This window comes from Otolemur garnettii, unplaced genomic scaffold (assembly GCF_000181295.1).
Source record: "Otolemur garnettii isolate 467f Iridium unplaced genomic scaffold, OtoGar3 scaffold00106, whole genome shotgun sequence".
In the NCBI taxonomy this organism is placed as follows: Eukaryota; Metazoa; Chordata; class Mammalia; order Primates; family Galagidae; genus Otolemur; species Otolemur garnettii.
The window spans coordinates 3,203,091-3,219,781 of NW_003852501.1; the positions used below are offsets into that span (position 1 = coordinate 3,203,091).

General features: G+C 41.8%; 1 non-coding gene across 1 annotated transcript; it reads left to right on the plus strand.

The window, feature by feature from the left end:
* Positions 1 to 2,649: 2,649 nt before the first annotated feature.
* LOC111727443 lies at positions 2,650 to 2,756 on the plus strand. The gene has a single exon (XR_002775004.1). It is a non-coding gene; the product is annotated as a U6 spliceosomal RNA (small nuclear RNA).
* Positions 2,757 to 16,691: the final 13,935 nt, after the last annotated feature.

Here is a 16,691-nt window from a genome sequence, read left to right on the forward strand (position 1 = left end):
GGGCCCGGGCTGGGGATTCGAACTTGCCACCTTAGGTGTATGTGGCTGGCGCCTTAGCCGCTTGAGCCACAGGCGCCGAGCCTAGCGTCCTGGTTTTAACATCTTTTTTATGCTTTTGTTTATAAAAGGAAAATGCTTTCTTTTTGTGTTGTTATTGTTGTTTTGGAGACAAGGTCTTACCCTGTCTCCCTGGCGATAGTGCAGTGGCATCGTTATAGCTCACTGCAACCCCAGACCCCTGGGCTAAAGTGATCCTCCCATCTCAGCCTCCCGAGTAATTGCCATGTGCCACTGTGTCCAGCTAATTTTTCTATTTTTTGCAGAAACAGGGTCTTGCTCTGAAACCCAGGCTAGTTTCAAACTCCTGACCTTAAGCCTCCCAAAGTGCTAGGATTACAGGCATGAGCCACTGCACCCAGTCAGAAATGCTTTCTTCTTCACTTGGGCACCAATCTTAGTAACTAGCCTCTGGAGATACACAGTTATGTACAGATTGCTAACTTGAGATTAAACCCCAGGAAGGGATGAAAAGTCACCTGGAGAGACTGAGAAAAGATCAGAGAGAGGTGGGAGGTGAGACTTTTGTGTGAGTATAGTCAGAACAGGTACCACCTGATTTGAAGAGCCAGGGAGATAAATACACCCAAGTGTCCTTTCTATGACTGAAGAGCTCCCAAACAGCTCCTGTGCTCCCTCCTGCTCTGCAGGAGGCTGGATTGCTCCATCCCATGCTCCTCCTGTGGGACTGGAGGTCTGCAGTGCTGAAGAGGCCTGGGCATGAACGGGACTGCTAAGACAGAGAGGGCGACAGGGATGCAGGTAGTAAAGCTGGCCCCACCGAAGGCCCAGGGCCCAGTGACCAAGACCATGCTCCTCCTCTGCACCACCTGAGCCCTACGTTATTTCTGTTATTTTTTTTCAAGCTATTTCTGTTATTTTGAATTATGATAAAAATACTCATATAATTCAACACCTTAACTATTTTTAAGTGTGCAATTCAGTGGCAATAAGCACATCCACACTGCTGTGCAACCAACACCATCATCTATCTCCAGAATTCTCTTCATCTTTTGAATTAAACTGCATAACTCCCCATTTCCCCTTCCCACCGCCAGCCCCTGGCAACAATCCCTCCACTTTCTGCCTCTATGTTTGTGATGGCTCACACCGCTTTACGTAACACCACAGGGATATTGTATCTTGCAGATTTTGTGTCTGGCTTATTTCACTTAGCATAATGTTCTCCAGGCTCATCCATGTTATCCCATATGTCAGAATTTCCTTCCATTTTAAGGCTGAATAATATTCTATTGTATGGATATCCCACATTTTCTTTGTCCATTCATTGGGCTGCTTCCCTCTTTTGGCTGCTGTGAATAAGGCTGCTATGAACAGAGGGCTATTAGTTTTGAACAAGAATGCATTTCTCTTTTGCGAACAAAAATGTCAACTTAGACCCAGTATCCAAAATTAGGGTTCAGAGCACAGAGATGACAGGTGTTAGTTTTGTGAGGTAAGTCTCCAAGTCCTCAGTTTTCTCAACAGTAAAAGGACCTGTAAATATTTACTATCTTTTAGGTTTGTGGCAAATATTAAATGAGATCATAGGCACGAAAGCTGAAAAGCCTCACTTAGTGTAAACTGTTTTGATTTTTGGGACCCACCATTGTAAACAATAAAGGTATAATCTGTGATGGTTAATTCATGGTAGAGGCAAAAGAAGTTTGGTAGAGAAGTTTTCTATAATATAAACTAATCAAAAGTTATATCAGTTTAATATCTGAAAAGTAGGTTTTTTGGGTTTTTATAGACATTTGAAGCACTAAAAAAAATTATCTTTAGCTGTATCCATAGCTCAATGGGTAGGGTGCTGGCCATGTACACCAAGGGTGACAGGTTTGAACTGGCCTGGGCCAGCTAAAACAACAATGGCATCTACAACTAAAAAATAGCTGGGCGTTGTGGCGGGTGCCTGTAGTCCCAGCTACTTGGGAGGCTGAGGTTAGAGAATTGCTTAAGCCCAAGAATTTGAGGTTGCTGTGAGCTGTGACACCACAGCACTCTACCCAGGTCTTGAAACTCTGTCTCAAAAAATATATATATATTTTTGGAGATGGGTTCTCCATGTATCATCTAGGCTAGAGTGCAGTGACATCATTATGGCTTAGTGCAACCTCAAACTCCTGGGTTTAAGCAATCCTCTTTCCTCAGCCTCCTGAGTAGCTGGGACTACAGGCCCCCCACTACTGCACCTTGCTAAAGAACTTTTATTAAAAGATTTCATAGATTTTTTTTTTCTTAGCAATTCTGATACGGTTGAGGTTTCTCTCTCTCTCTCTTTTTTTCTTTTAATTGAGACAGAGTCTCACTTTGTTGCCCTCTGTAAGTGCTATGGCATCATAGCTCACAGCAATGGTTGAGGTTTCTCTTTAAACTCTGTGCTTCTTTCACTGCATATCAGTTGAGAAGATGCAGGATCTTCAGTATTGAAGATGTCTACAGATTCTTGGATCAAAACAAAAACCCTCAAAAGTAATAGCTTAGGAATGTGAAGCTGAGAAGGGTTGGAATAAGAGAAATAATAGGTAAAACTACAGAAGGCGACCTTAAGAAATATATGGTACAGATCAGCTATAAGATGGCGGACTCGTGCTTGCTTCAGCAGCACATATACTAAAATTGGAAAGATACAGAGAAGATTAGCATGGCCCCTGCGCAAGGATGACACGCAAATTCGTGAAGCGTTCCATATTTTTGCAGGAAAAAAAAAAAAAGATGGCGGACTAGCGACATCTCCTCACTAGCTGCCCTTGGGAAGATCAGGAGAGGAGGTTCCAGCCACCTCTTCTTTGTTACTGTTTTTCTGCCTTGGTTTTTTTTTTTTTTTTTTTGAGACAAACTCTCACTATGTCACCCTTGGTAGAATGCCATGGCGTTACAGTTCACAGCAGCCCCAAACTCTTGGGCTTATGCGATTCTCTTGTGTCAGCCTTTCAAGTAGCTGGGACTACAGGTGCCTGCCACGACGCCCAGCTATTTTTGGTTGCAGTTGTCATTGTTGTTTTGCTGGCCCAGGCCAGGCTTGAACCCACCAGCCTTGGTGTATGTGGCCAGCGCCCTACTCACTGAGCAACAGGAGCCGAGCTGCCTCGTTTTTTTCTTTTTCTTTTTTCTCTCTTCTTTCTTCTTGTGGATACTTTTCTACTTTTTTCATCATTTTCTCATAAATCTCCAAAACAACAACCAAGATATTTCTTCCTCCTTTTTTTTTTTTTTTTAATTTTTTGGTCTGTTCTGTTCTATTTCATTCTCTTTTTATTGCTGAGACAGAGCCTTGCTTTGAGCCCTGGCTGTGGTGCCATGGCATTGGCCTGGTTCAAAGAGGCTAGAGCATCCCTCTAGCTTTGGCCTTTGGAAGGACTGTATTAGCAGGTCCCTGCCATGGGACACACTGACTTTCCTCCATATGTGATAGAGGTGGGGTCTTGCCCTAGCTCAGGCTGGTGAGAAGCTCCTGATCTCAGGGGACCCTCTGTCCCAGTCCTCCAGAATCCTGGGGATTGCAGGTATGGGACATCACGCCCAGCTCAGCACCACTATTATTACTGTTTTTCTCTTTTCCAATATTTTCTCTTCTTCTTTCATATTCTTTTATCTTTTTTCTTTTCTTCTTTTTCTCCTTTCTTGTTTTTTTCTCTTTTCTCTCTTTTGTCCTTGTACCAGAAGGCCACACCAACACCCTAGCACAGGGACAAGGAAAATTAAGGAAAAGGAGGAAAACAAAGGAGAAAGAAGAGAAAGGAAGTGAACAAAAAGGAAACACATATAATGAGATGTCAACAAAAAAATACCGGCAACATGAAAAACCAGAACAGATCAACACCCCCACCCTGGGATTGTAAGGCAGCTACCACAGAGGATCCCACCTATAAAGAAATTACGGAAATGACAGAAAGATGATTTACAGTATGGATGGCAAAAGCAATGAAGGAAATTGAAGGGAAAGCGGATAACAACTAAAAGGAAATAAAAAAATTGATCCAAGAAATGAATGAAAGACATGATAAAATTAGAAAGGATACATCAGAGTATAAGGAATTAAAGGAGTTATTCAGGGAACTTAGAGCCAGTAAGGCGGGGCGTGGGGGCTCATGCCTATAATCCCAGTGCTTGGGAGGCCAAGGTAGATGGATTGCCTGAGCTCACAGGTCTGGGACCAGACTGAGTTAGAGTGAGACCTGGTCTTGAAAAATAGCTGGGTATTGTGGTGGGTGCTTATAGTCCCAGCTACTTGGGAGGCTGAGTTAAGAGAATTCCTTAAGCCTAAGGGTTTGAGGTTGCTGTGAGATATGACACCACGGCACTCTACCAAGCATGACAAAGTGTGATTCTGTCTCAAAAAAAAAAAAAAAGAAAAAGATGCAGTAGAAAGTATCAATAACAGGCTCGGCACCTGTGGCTCAAGCAGCTAAGGCTCCAGCCACATACACCTGAGCTGGCGGGTTCAAATCCAGCCCGGGCCCATCAAAACAACAATGATGGCTGCAACCAGAGACAGGAGAATCACTTGAGCTCAGGAGTTGGAGGTTGCTGTGAGCAGAGATGTCATGGCACTCTACCTTTTTTTGAGGCTCTGTCTCAAAAAAAAAAAAAAGAAAGAAAGTATCAATAACAAATTAGACCATGGCAAGAAAGAATTTCCAAGCTAGATGATAAAGCTCTTGAGCTAACTCAGGTATTTAAAGAGGCAGAAAAGGAGAGACTAAAAGCTAAGCAATCTCTTAGAGAATAATGAGACTTCACCAAGTGTAATAACATACAAATTATAGGTATCCCTGAAAGAGAAGAAGATTGACCTAAAGGTATTAAAGCCCTAATGGGAAATATCATAACTGAAAATTTCCCAAACATCAACAAAGATTCTGACATACTTTTTATATTTATTTATTTATTTATTTTTGAGACAGAGTCTCACTATGTCTCCCTTGGTAGAGTGCTGTGGTATCACACCTCACAGCAACCTCAAATTCTTGGGCTTAAGCGAGTCTCTTGCCTCCGCCTCCCAAGTAGTTGGGACTACAGGAGCCCGCCACATGCCTGGCTATTTTTTTGGTTACAGCTGTCATTGTTTAGCAGGCCTGGGTCGGGCTCAAACCCTCCAGCCTCAGTGTATGTGACTAGTGCCCTACTCAGAGCTACAGGCGTTGAGCCTGACATACTCTTTTTAGATGGATATCAAACCCAAGTTTGTCTCAATACAAACAGAGCATCTCCTAAACATATTGTAATGAACTTGGCTAAGGAGACGCTATGAAAGGAGAAAATTCTGTAAACAGCCAGGAATAAGCACCAAGTGACCTACAGAGGTACATCTGTCAGGGCAACAGCATATTTCTCAGCCAAAATGTCACAAGCCAGAAGACAGTGGGCTATGACTTTCAAGTTAAACAAAACAACTTCCAGTTTAGGATTCTGCATCCTGCCAAACTAAGTTTCATATGTGATGGAGAATTCAAATCTTTTACTGAAAAGCAGTCATTGAGGAAATTTTCCAATACACGACCAGCCCTGCAGGAAGTACGCAGACCCATACTACACACAGATCATCACAATGGACCACCAGCAAAGTAAAGTCATCCAGAAACAAAAGGTCAAAGTCTAGCTTCCACTATGGCTCAAGCAATAAAATTAGGCATCAGACCTCCACAAAACAAGACAAACAGAACTCCAACAAATTTATCAATTCTCTCTGCAAATGGCTTGAATTCCCTGCTGAAGAAGCACCGGCTGGCTGACTGGATAATAAAAGCACAAGCCAACTATATACTATCTTCAAGAAACACATCTAACCGCAAAGGACAAAGCAAGACTCAGGGTGAAGGGTTGAAAAACAATATTTCAGGCAAATAGAAATCAGAAGAAAGGAGGGGCCCCAGTTTTATTTGCAGATACAAGTGGATTTAAAGCAATAAAAATAAAGAAATACACAGATGGTCACTATATTCTTGTCAAGGGAACAATACAACAAGAGGACATTTCAATTCTAAATATATATGCACCCAACTTAAATGCCTCCAGCTTTATGAAATGACCCCTAACTGGTCTTAATGATGTGATATTCTACAATACCATAATATCTAGGGACTTTAACACCCCTCTAATAGAACTGAACAGATCCTCTCAGGAGAAACTAAACAAAGAAACAAGAGACTTAAATGTGACCCTAGAAAAATTGGGCTTAATAGTCACATGCAGAACATACTGTCCCAAAGCTAATAAGTATACATTTTTCTTCTTATCTCATGGAAAACATACTCCAAAATTGATGATATCCTAGGACACAATTAAACCTAAACAAAATTAAAAAAACCAAAATTATACCTTATATCTTTTCAGACTATAAGCGAATAAAAGTAAAACTTAACTCCAACAAAAACCTTCATCTTCACACAAAGTCATGGAAACTAAAAATACTTATGCTGAATGAGAGCTGAGTCAAGGAAGAGATAAAGAAAGAAATTGGCTCAGCACCAGTAGTACAGTGATTATGGTGCCAGCCACATACACTGAGGATGGTGGGTTTGAACCCAACCCGGGCCAGCTAAAAAACCACAGTGACAACTGCAATTAAAAAAAAAAAATAGCCAGGCATTATGGCAGGTGCCTGGAGTCCCAGCTACTTGGGAGGCTGAGGCAAGAGAATCACTTAAGCCCAAGAGTCAGAGCTTGCTGTGAGCTGTGACTGACGCCATGGCATTCTACCGAGGGCAACATAGTGAGACTCTGTTTCAAAAAAAAAGAAAGAAAGAAAGAGAGAAATTATTAGATTCCTTGAACAAAGCAACAATGAAGCTATAAACTACCAAAACCTGTTGGATATGCCACAAGCAGTCCAAAGAGAGAAATTTATTGTGTTAGGTGCCCACACTAAGAAACAGAAAGAGCACACATCAACAACTTAATGAATCATCTCAAAGACGAGGGAAAAGAAGAGCAATCCAATTCCAAACCTACCAGAAGAAAAAGAATAGCCAAATTAGATCAGAAATAGACAAATTGAAAACAAAAAGAAACATTCAGAAAATTCATGAAACAGGGTGGCGCCTGTGACTCAGTGGGTAGGGCATCAGCCCCATATATCAAGGGTGGTGGGTCGAATCCAGCCCTGGCCAGGAGTTTGAAGTTGCTGTGAGCTATGATGACAGAGCACTCCACCCAGGGCAATGGAATTACTCTAGGCAACAGAGTGAGACTCTGTCTCAAAAAATAAAAAAAAAAAAAATAAATAAAAAGTCCCAAAGCAAACCAGACCCATCAAAAAACCAAAAAACACAAACAAACAACAAAAAAAAACCAATTGATTTCCCCTCCTTTCCTTGTTATCTCAATATATATTGAGTAAACTATTTTAAATTGCACGCAAATTTCATGGACATCCTATATTACAAGAAGATCAAGAAGGCAACCAAACCTGGGCCCCAAATCATTTTGACTTTCAGGTTAATTTGCAAAGAGAATCATTTACAAGTCAATCTATTTCCTCCATCCATTCATCCTCTCAATTATCAATTTATCTTCCCTAGGAACCATTTCCCTCCCCTAAACAGAATTACCTACATGCATTCTTTATCTCACCTTCCATCTAAAATGAGGGTGTATACATTTCTAGACCCCACTGAGATACTGGGTAATCACTCTGTGATTCACCTCATGAACAAGGGAAATAAATCTTTTTCTCTTATTTATCTGCCATATTTTGAGTTGATCTTTTAGCAAATGTTCCAGGACAAAGTTTCCCCTCAATACGTGATGTGTGCTGGGATCGAGATCAGTAGGGTCAGAACTCTGAGGGGTTTCCAGGGAGGCTTCATCTCCAAGACAGCCCTTGACCTGGATGTCTAAGTGAATGTAGAGGTTTTCAAGGTGAAAAAGTGGAGCAACACAGCTTTTAAGGTACAGGAAACATAAGCAGAAGTGATGGAACCCTGAAGGACCACGCACACTTAAAGACTGATCAAGGATTTGGGTGTGGCCGTGGCACAGGTGTAGTGGTATAGCAATGACTTTAGTAAAGTGTTTAATAAAGATCACCAAACTCAAAAATTAGACTGATATGGATTGAGGTCTAATATAAAAGCTACAGTCAAAAACCTTCCAGAAAAAAACACAAGAGAATCTCTTCATGATCTTAGGGTAAGAAAAGATTTCTTAATTAGAACACAAGAAGCACTAAAGAGAAAAGAAAAAATAAATTGGGCTTCATCAAAATCAAACCTTTCTGCTCTTTAAAAGACATCATTAAGCAAATTAGGTAGAATAGTCTCAAAATGTACATCTAACAAAGGATTTGTATCCAAATCTTATGCTTGCAATGCAACAAAGTGGAGTTTTCTATCTCAGGCATGATCTCATTATAGTATTTCCCATTATGGAAGGTAAGAACTTAACTATTTTTTTTTTAAGAGACAGTCTCTGGTGCCTGGGCTAGAGTGCCATGGCCTCACTGTGATCATAGCTCACTTCAGCTTCCAACTTCTGGACTCAAGCAATCTTCCTGCCTCAGTCTTCCAAGTAGCCATGACTATAAACACACACCACCATGCCTAGCTATTTTTTTAAAAAAAGTTTTGTAGAGGGGAATTCTCACCATGTTGCCCAGGCTAACCTCAAACTCCTGGCCCCAAGTAATCCTCATACCTTAGCTTTTCTTTTTTCTTTCTTTCTTTCTTTCTTTCTTTCTTTTTTTTTTTTTTGAGACAGAGCCTCAAGCTGTCCCCCTGGATAGACTGCCGTGGCATCACAGCCCACAGCAACCTCCACCTCCTGGGCTCAAGCGAGTCTCCTGCCTCAGCCTCCCAAGTAGCTGGGACCACAGGCGCCCGCCACAATGCCTGGCTATTTTTTGGTTGCAGCCATCATTGTTGTTTGGCGGGCCTGGGCTGGATTCGAACCGACCACCTTAGGTGTATGTGGCTGGGGCCTTAGCCACTTGAGCCACAGGCGCCAAGCCACACCTTGGCTTTTCAAAGTGCTGGAATTACAGGTGTGTACCTGTAATGTGATGCCAGGCCCTCATTTCTTTTTAATTTTAAAAAGCTCTTTTATTCTCTTTTTTATTTTATTTTATTTTATTTTTTTAATTTGCAGTTCCAGGTCTGCTATTATATGGTTTATTTTGATAGGTTATTCTTTTTTTTTTTTTTATTGAATGGTAACTATGTACATTAATGCACTTCTGGGGTACATTATTCTCTTTTTTAAAAAGTTGTATCTTGTTCTTGTTTCAAGGTTGCAATGTCTTCTCTTAACACCTTGAAATATTAATGATAATTGTGGAAGCGTTCTTCTCCTTGCACAGCCTCTTTCATTTAGGGTACTTTTTTTGTGGGTTTTTGTTTGTATCATCCATGTTAGAGGCTTTCCTGGGTTCATTTAGTCCTCAGAGGTTCAGGTCTGAGAGGTGGGCATTAAATGGTGCCTGAAAGCCTTCTCTGAGTGTGTGGCTGAAGTTTCAGTGTAAAGTAATCTGGCTGGAGCCCTCTAGAGAACCTTGATATCAGTGTCTTTAAGTCTTTCCTTACAAGCTGTAGAGAGGCCATAGAATGCCTGGCTATTTTTTCTATTTTTAGTGGAGATGGGGGTCTCACCCTTTAGTGAGCTCAAGGGATCCACCCACCTTGGCACTCCTGGAGTGCTAGGATCACAGGCATAATCCCCTGCACCTGGCCTTAGGTAACTTCTAAAAGAGACCAGGGCTCTTTATTGGAGCATTCTCCTCACCTCAATCAGGTTCTATGGGCCTTTGGAGGATTTTATGACGTAAACTGGGTTGGTTTTCCACTTTCTCTGATGCCAGCTCACGTTACAGAATTCTTGTGTCTTCTGTCCATCTAAGTTTGATGGACAGAATTGTGCTGTTATTGTATTTTCCACAATTCTGGGTTTTACCTTTTTTGAAAATCTCTTTTCAGGAATTTCAGTTTCTGGTCAGGAGCTTAGAAGTCACCCTCCATCTTAACAACAAATAAAAAGCTGGGAAAACTAAAAAATCAACAATTCTTAAATTCATAAGAGAAGTGAGGTGGCAGGAAAAACCACTGACCCCAGTCAGGGGACTACAGAGAATCACAAACGACCAAAGCAGAAACCAGGGCTGGGGTAGGAAAACTTTTGAACTGTAATTGACGAATTGTTGGAGGCTCAGTGTGGATAAATCCCAAAGTTAAAAACTCCAAGGGAACTAGTTGGTGGTAGTGTTCACACTTACGTAAATTCTACCTTCAGAGTCTCATCCAGGTTCTCATAATGAATGTTGGAGAAAAGTCCTTACCTGCTAATAAGGGGAGGGAAAAAGTCACCATTTTGAAATATACCAAAGCACTCTGTCCTTGGGAAAAATGACTCAGTCTTGGGAGGCTGCCTTGCCTTGAGCTTAGGAATTCAAAATCAGCCTGAGCAAGAGTGAGTCCATGTTTCTACTAGAAATAGAAAAATTTGCCATGCATAATGCTGGGTGCCTATAGTCTCAGCTACTCAGAAGGCAGAGGCTGGAGGCTCACTTGAGCCCAACGGTGTGATGTTGCTATGAGCTATGATGCCAGGGCACTCTAGCCCGGCAACAGAGTGAGACTTTGTCTCAAAAAAAAAAAGGATTTTACCAAAGCCTACCCTCCTGGGGTTTTATCAGAGTCTAACCTACCTGGAGAAAGGAAGTACTAAACCCCAACTCCCTCTAGCCATCCTGTCCCACCTATGAAGGGAGAAACTGAGAACTGGTGAAGTTCACAGTCCCAGGAATGCAGGCTCACCGAGAGACTGATGTCTAATCTTAAGATCACAGACCTCCTCTCCCCCTGACACCTTGTCACTATTTGCCACAGTTTACATTACCCAACACATTTTGCCCAGCATTCAACAAGAAATTACTAGATGTTCTAAAGGCATGGATAAAATAGGAGAAAATGTAGAGGATCTTGGGTGTAGCAGTATAGCAATGACTTTAGACTCAAAAACAAAGGCATAATCCATGAAATAAATAATTGATAAGCTGGATCTTACTAAAATTAAACACTGGGCAGGCAAGATAGCTCATCGCTATAATTCCAGCCCTTTGGGAGGCCAAGGTGGGAGGATTGCTTGAGGCCGGGAGTTTAAGACCAGCATAGACAACATAGCAAGACTCATCTCTACATAAAAATTAAAAACTAGCTGTGCATGGTGGTGCACACCTGTAGTTCCAATTACTCAGAAGGCAGAAGTGGTAGGATCATTTGAGCCCAGAAGTTCAAGGTTGTAGTGAGCTATGATCACCCCACTGCACTCTAGCCTGCTAGAGACAGAGCAATACCCTGTCTTAAATTTTTAAAATGCTTTAATCTTAAAAAGTAAAATTAAAAGCTTCTGCTCTGCAAAAGATAATGTCAAGAGGGTGAAATGACAGGCCATAGACTGGGAGAAAGTATTTGCAAAAGACACATCTGATAAAAGACTGTTACTCAGAATATACACTTAGGTTGGGCATGATGGTTCATGCCTGTAATCCCAGAATTTTGGGAGGCCAAGGTGTGAGGATTGTTTGAAGATAAGAGTTAAAGTCTAGCCTGGGTAACATAGTGAGGCCCTATCTCTTTAAAAAAGAAAAAAATTAAGAATAGAATATATGGGGAGTACCTGTGGCTCAGTCAATAGGGCACCAGCCCCATATACTAAGAGTGGCAGGTTCAGGCCCGGCCCCTGCCAAACTGCAACAAAAAATAGCCAGGCATTGTAGCGGGTGCCTGTAGTTCCCAGCTACTCAGGAGGCTGAGGCAAGAGAATCACCTAGTCCCAAGAGCTGGAGGTTGCTGTAAGAAGAATATACAATACTTAAAACTCAACAATAAGAAAATAACCCAATTAAAAAAGACAAACATCTAAAAATGATGAACAGATCTAGTCAACCAAAGAAGATATACAGATGTCAAGTAAGCATATGGAAAGATGAGTCAATATCATAACACTGTTAGAGAACTACAAATTAAAGCAGTAGTGAGGTCTGACTTCATACGTAATAAAGTGGCCAAAAGCCAAAACGTCTACACCAACTTTGGGGGAATATTGAGTCATGGGAACTCTCACTCATCACTGGTGAGAGGTGGAAGTCAGATCTTACTATATGATCCAGCAATTTTACCCCTTTGTACTTACCCAAAGGAAATGAGAACTTATGTCCACACAAAAACCTGCACGTGGATGTTTTATAACAGCTATATTTATAATTGCCAAAACTTGGAAACCAAGACGTCCTTCACTATGTAAATAGGTATGTAAGCTCTGACTAGGATCTTGAGGCGGTATCTGAGTTCTGCCCGAGGTGTGCATTGCCTGTTAGAGAAGTCTTGGGAGGAAGAAAAGAAAGCTGCTGGTAGACTGTTATACTTGTTACGTATCTATAAACTATCATGATCCTTGCCATGCTTTCCATATTTGTCCCCTGTACAATATAGTTGATATTTAATTGCTGCTATAATAGCACTATGAGGTCCGACCATTAAGAGGTGACCAGGCCCTGAGGACTCTGCCCTCACAGGGGTGAGGGGGCATAATGCTGTCATAAAAGGTGGAGACTGGGCCCCCTTTGCCTCTTTGCCCTTCTACCTTTTGCTATGTCAGGATGCACCAAGGAGGCCCTTGCCTGACACCAGCAGTTTGATCTCGGACTTGCCAGCCTCCAAAACTGTGAGAAAACAAATTTCTGTTTATTTTCGATTACCCAGTCTGGTATTTTGTTATAACAACACAAAACAGACTGAAACAATTCTTTTGGAAGCATTAGTAACCAGTTTAAAGAAACAACCAGGAAATCGGTGGTTTTAGGAGGTACCGCATAGTCCAAGAGCTAAGCAGGAAAGGAATAAACCACTGATGCTTCTGAGACAAAGGCCATGTTGTACATGCCTGGTCCTTAAGGATACGGTCTCCCCACTTCCCAACAGTCAGTGATGCATAAGAAAGAGGTGAAGAACCACTGCTTACAATAATCCCCAAATTCAGCAAGATGTTTGTCAACACGGAGAACTATTCCCTGTACCTGTGCTGTCCAGTTGGGCAGCCACTAACCAACAGTGCCACTGGGCAGATACAATGTGGCTGGTGTGACTGAAGAATTAAATTTTGAATTTTAATAAGTTAAAATGGAAATTAAAATTGAAACCCATTTCCACTTCCAGGAAGATGGAGTAGATGCACTTTTTCTTATTCTTCCCACTATGTACAAACCAAAACTCTAGGACATTAAATGAAAAACAAACCTAAGTCACTGAAAGGTGGAGAGAAAGCTAGACCAGTAGTGATGAATAACATGGTGATGAGTTTTCTAGGTTTGCTGGTTGCCTCAATATTCCAGACTTGGAGCTAAAGAAGTTGGCAACCCAGAAATACCAATAAACACAAACATCCAGCAAAAGCCTGCTTTCTTTAGCCAAAGGACAAGAAAAGAGGTGGACTCACAAGACAGCTTTTAGGTAATTACTCTACTCCAGGCAATTACCACAGAGAAGCCATGGCTCCACCCAAATGATGGCAGCAAAGACCACGTGGGGAACCTAGACTTCCACCTTGAAAGGCCACAATGTGGTCTCAATATTCCGGTCAGGAAAACGTCATAGAACTCCAATCAGGGAGCTGGGACTTTCATCCCCATTGGCTGGGAATGCCTCTCCCAGCCTGTGGGGAGCCTGGACTTTGGTATCCACCCACAGTAATGGGATGCCTTTCCCACTCCCTGCTAGGGACATGTCAGAGGACAGCTAGCAGTCAGGACTGGACATACTGTTGCCCAGTGGCAATGAGGCCATCCACATGGGGTGGACACAGAGAGGAGGTGCTGCCACCCCTGCTTAGCAGTAAAAAGTGTCAGAGTCTGAGTGAGGACTTCTACCTTTCTAGGCAACAATGAGACACTGTGCTCACCCTCCCTGTCAAAGCAATGTCAGTGAAAGACAATTAAAACAGAGGATCCAAAGTCTCAAAACATAACACAAAACTGTTGAGAATCACTCATCACACTTAAGAACCAGGAAGACCTCAAAACTCAGTGAAAAAAAAAATCCAGACACCAACACTGAGATGACAGAGGTTAAAATTATCTTATCTATACATATGTATGTATTTTTTTTTTTTTGAGATAGGGTCTTGCTTTGTCACTTGAGACTGCTGTGGTGTCACTATAGCTCACAGCAACCTCAAATTTTGGGGTTAAAGCAATCTTTCTGCTTCAGGCTCCCAAGTAGCTGGGACTACCCACCACAATGTCCGGCTAATTTTTCTATTATTAGTAGAGATGGGGGTCTTGCTCTTGCTCAAGCTGGTCTTGAACTCTCGTGGTCAAGAAATCCTCCTGCTTCGGCCTCCAAAGGTGCTAGGATTACAGGTGTGAGGCACTGTGCTTGGACAGAATTATCTAATATTTTAACTCAGCCATAATAAAAAGGCTTCAATGAGCCATTACAAACACTCCGAAAACAATGAAAAGATGGAAAGCTTCATTAAAGAAATAGAAATCTAGAACAAGAGTAGAATTTAATTTTTAGAAGTAAAAAATTATAATAACTTGGCTTGGCACCCATTACACAGTGGTTATGGCACCAGCCACATACACTGAGCCTGGTGGGTTCAAACTCAGCCCGGGCCAGCTAAACAACTACAACAACAAAAAAGTAGCCAGGTGTTGTGGTGGGTGCCTGTGGTCCCAGCTACTTGGGAGGCTGAGGCAAGAGAATCACTTAAGTCCAAGAGTTTGAGGTTGCTGTGAGCTATGATTGCAGAGCACGCCACCAAGGGTAACAGACAAAGTAAGACTCGTCTCAAAAAAAAAAAAAAAAGAGGGTGCTGCCTGTGGCTCAAAGGAGTAGGGCACTGGCCCCATACACCAGAGGTGGTGGGTTCAAACTCGGCCCCAGCCGAAAAAACTGCAAAAAAAAAGAAAAAATAGCTGGGCCTTGTGGCAGGCGTCTATAGTCCCAGTTATTGGGGAGGCTGAGGCAAGAGGATCATTTTAGCCCAAGAGTTTGAGGTTGTTTTGAGCTATAATACCACAGCATTCTACCAAAGGTTACAAAGTAAGACTCTGTCTCAAAAAAATTTACAACGAAAGATCTAATATTTGTATTATTAAAGTCTTAGAAGGAGAGTTAGAAAGGGCAGAGGGATGAATTAATGGCTGAAAACTTCCCAAAAAATTTGCCAAGAGAAATAAACTACAAATTCAAGAAGCTGAGTGAAGCAGAAACAGGATAAATACAAATCTAAGCCAAGACATCTTATAAATTTCTACAAAGTGATCAAAGAAAAATTCTTAACAAGCATTTTGCAAAAAAAAAAAATCTTTGAATGTAGCAAGAGAAAAACAACAACAGATTCTCTTCAGACATAGAGGCCAGAAGGAAGGGGCACAAATTATTTTTTAAGACCTGAAAGAACTGTCCACTCAGGAGCTCTATAGCTGGTAAAAATACTTTTCAGAAATGGAGGAGAAATGAAGACCTTTTTTTTTTTTTTAAATATGGAGTCTCATTTTGTCACCCTCTGCAGTGTGCTGTGGCCTCCCCAATAGCTGGGACTATAGGTGCCTGCCACAAAGCCCAGCTAGTTTTTTAAAGACAGGGTCTCAATCTTGCTCAGGCTGGTCTAGAACTCCTGGGCTCAATAAATCCACCCGCCTAGGCCTCCCAGAGTGCTAGGATTACAGGCATGAACCACTGTGCCCTGCTGAAATGAAGACATTTCCTCTTCTTTTCTTTACTTTTTTTTTTTTTTTTGAGACAGAGTCTTACAATGTTGCCCTCGGTAGACCTCCAACTCTTGGGCTTAAGCAATTCCTTTGCCTCAGCCTCCCAAATAGCTGGGACTACAGGCACCTGCCACAATGCCCAGCTATTTTTTTGTTGCAGTTATCATTGTTTAGCTGGCCCAGCTGGGTTCGAACCCGCCAGCCTCGGTGTATGTGGCTGGCACTGTAGCCACTGTGCTACGGATGCCAAGCCTGAAATGAAGACATTTTCAAATGAAGAAAAACTAAGAATTTGTCACCAGATTTCTCCTGTGGCCCAAAAGAGTAGGGTGCTGGCCCCATATGCCAGAGGTGGTGGGTTCAAACCCAGCTCCAGCCAAAAAAAGAAGGATATTTTCTAAAAGGAAGAGAAAGGTAAAAGAAAAAAAAACCTTAGCACATCAGGGAGCAAAAATACAAGTAAATATTATAGAATCTTTCTCCTCCTGAGTTTTCTAAACTATGTTCAATGTTTGAAATAAAAATTATAACATTATGTGAGTAAAGAAACCCCCCAAGGGTGGCACCTGTGGCTCAGTGAGTAGGGCACTGGCCCCATATACCGGGTGGAGGGCTCAAACCGGGCGTTGTCAAACTGCAACAAAAAAATAGCTGGGCGTTGTGGTGGGCACCTGTGGTCCCAGCTATTGTTCACAGCACTCTACTGAAGGTGACAAAGTGAGACTTTGTCTCTAAAGAGAAAAAAAAAACAACAACAAAACCCCCCAAACAATGCTGCCATTCTGTGTAGTTTCCTCCCTTTAACAACAGACCGTGTGTATTTCATACCAGTGTCCTTTATTTTTGCCTGCCAAGGTAAATAAACTCATACTGTCCACTAAATTTAGGCTTCTTTTGGAAATGGAGTATTTTTTTTTTTTTT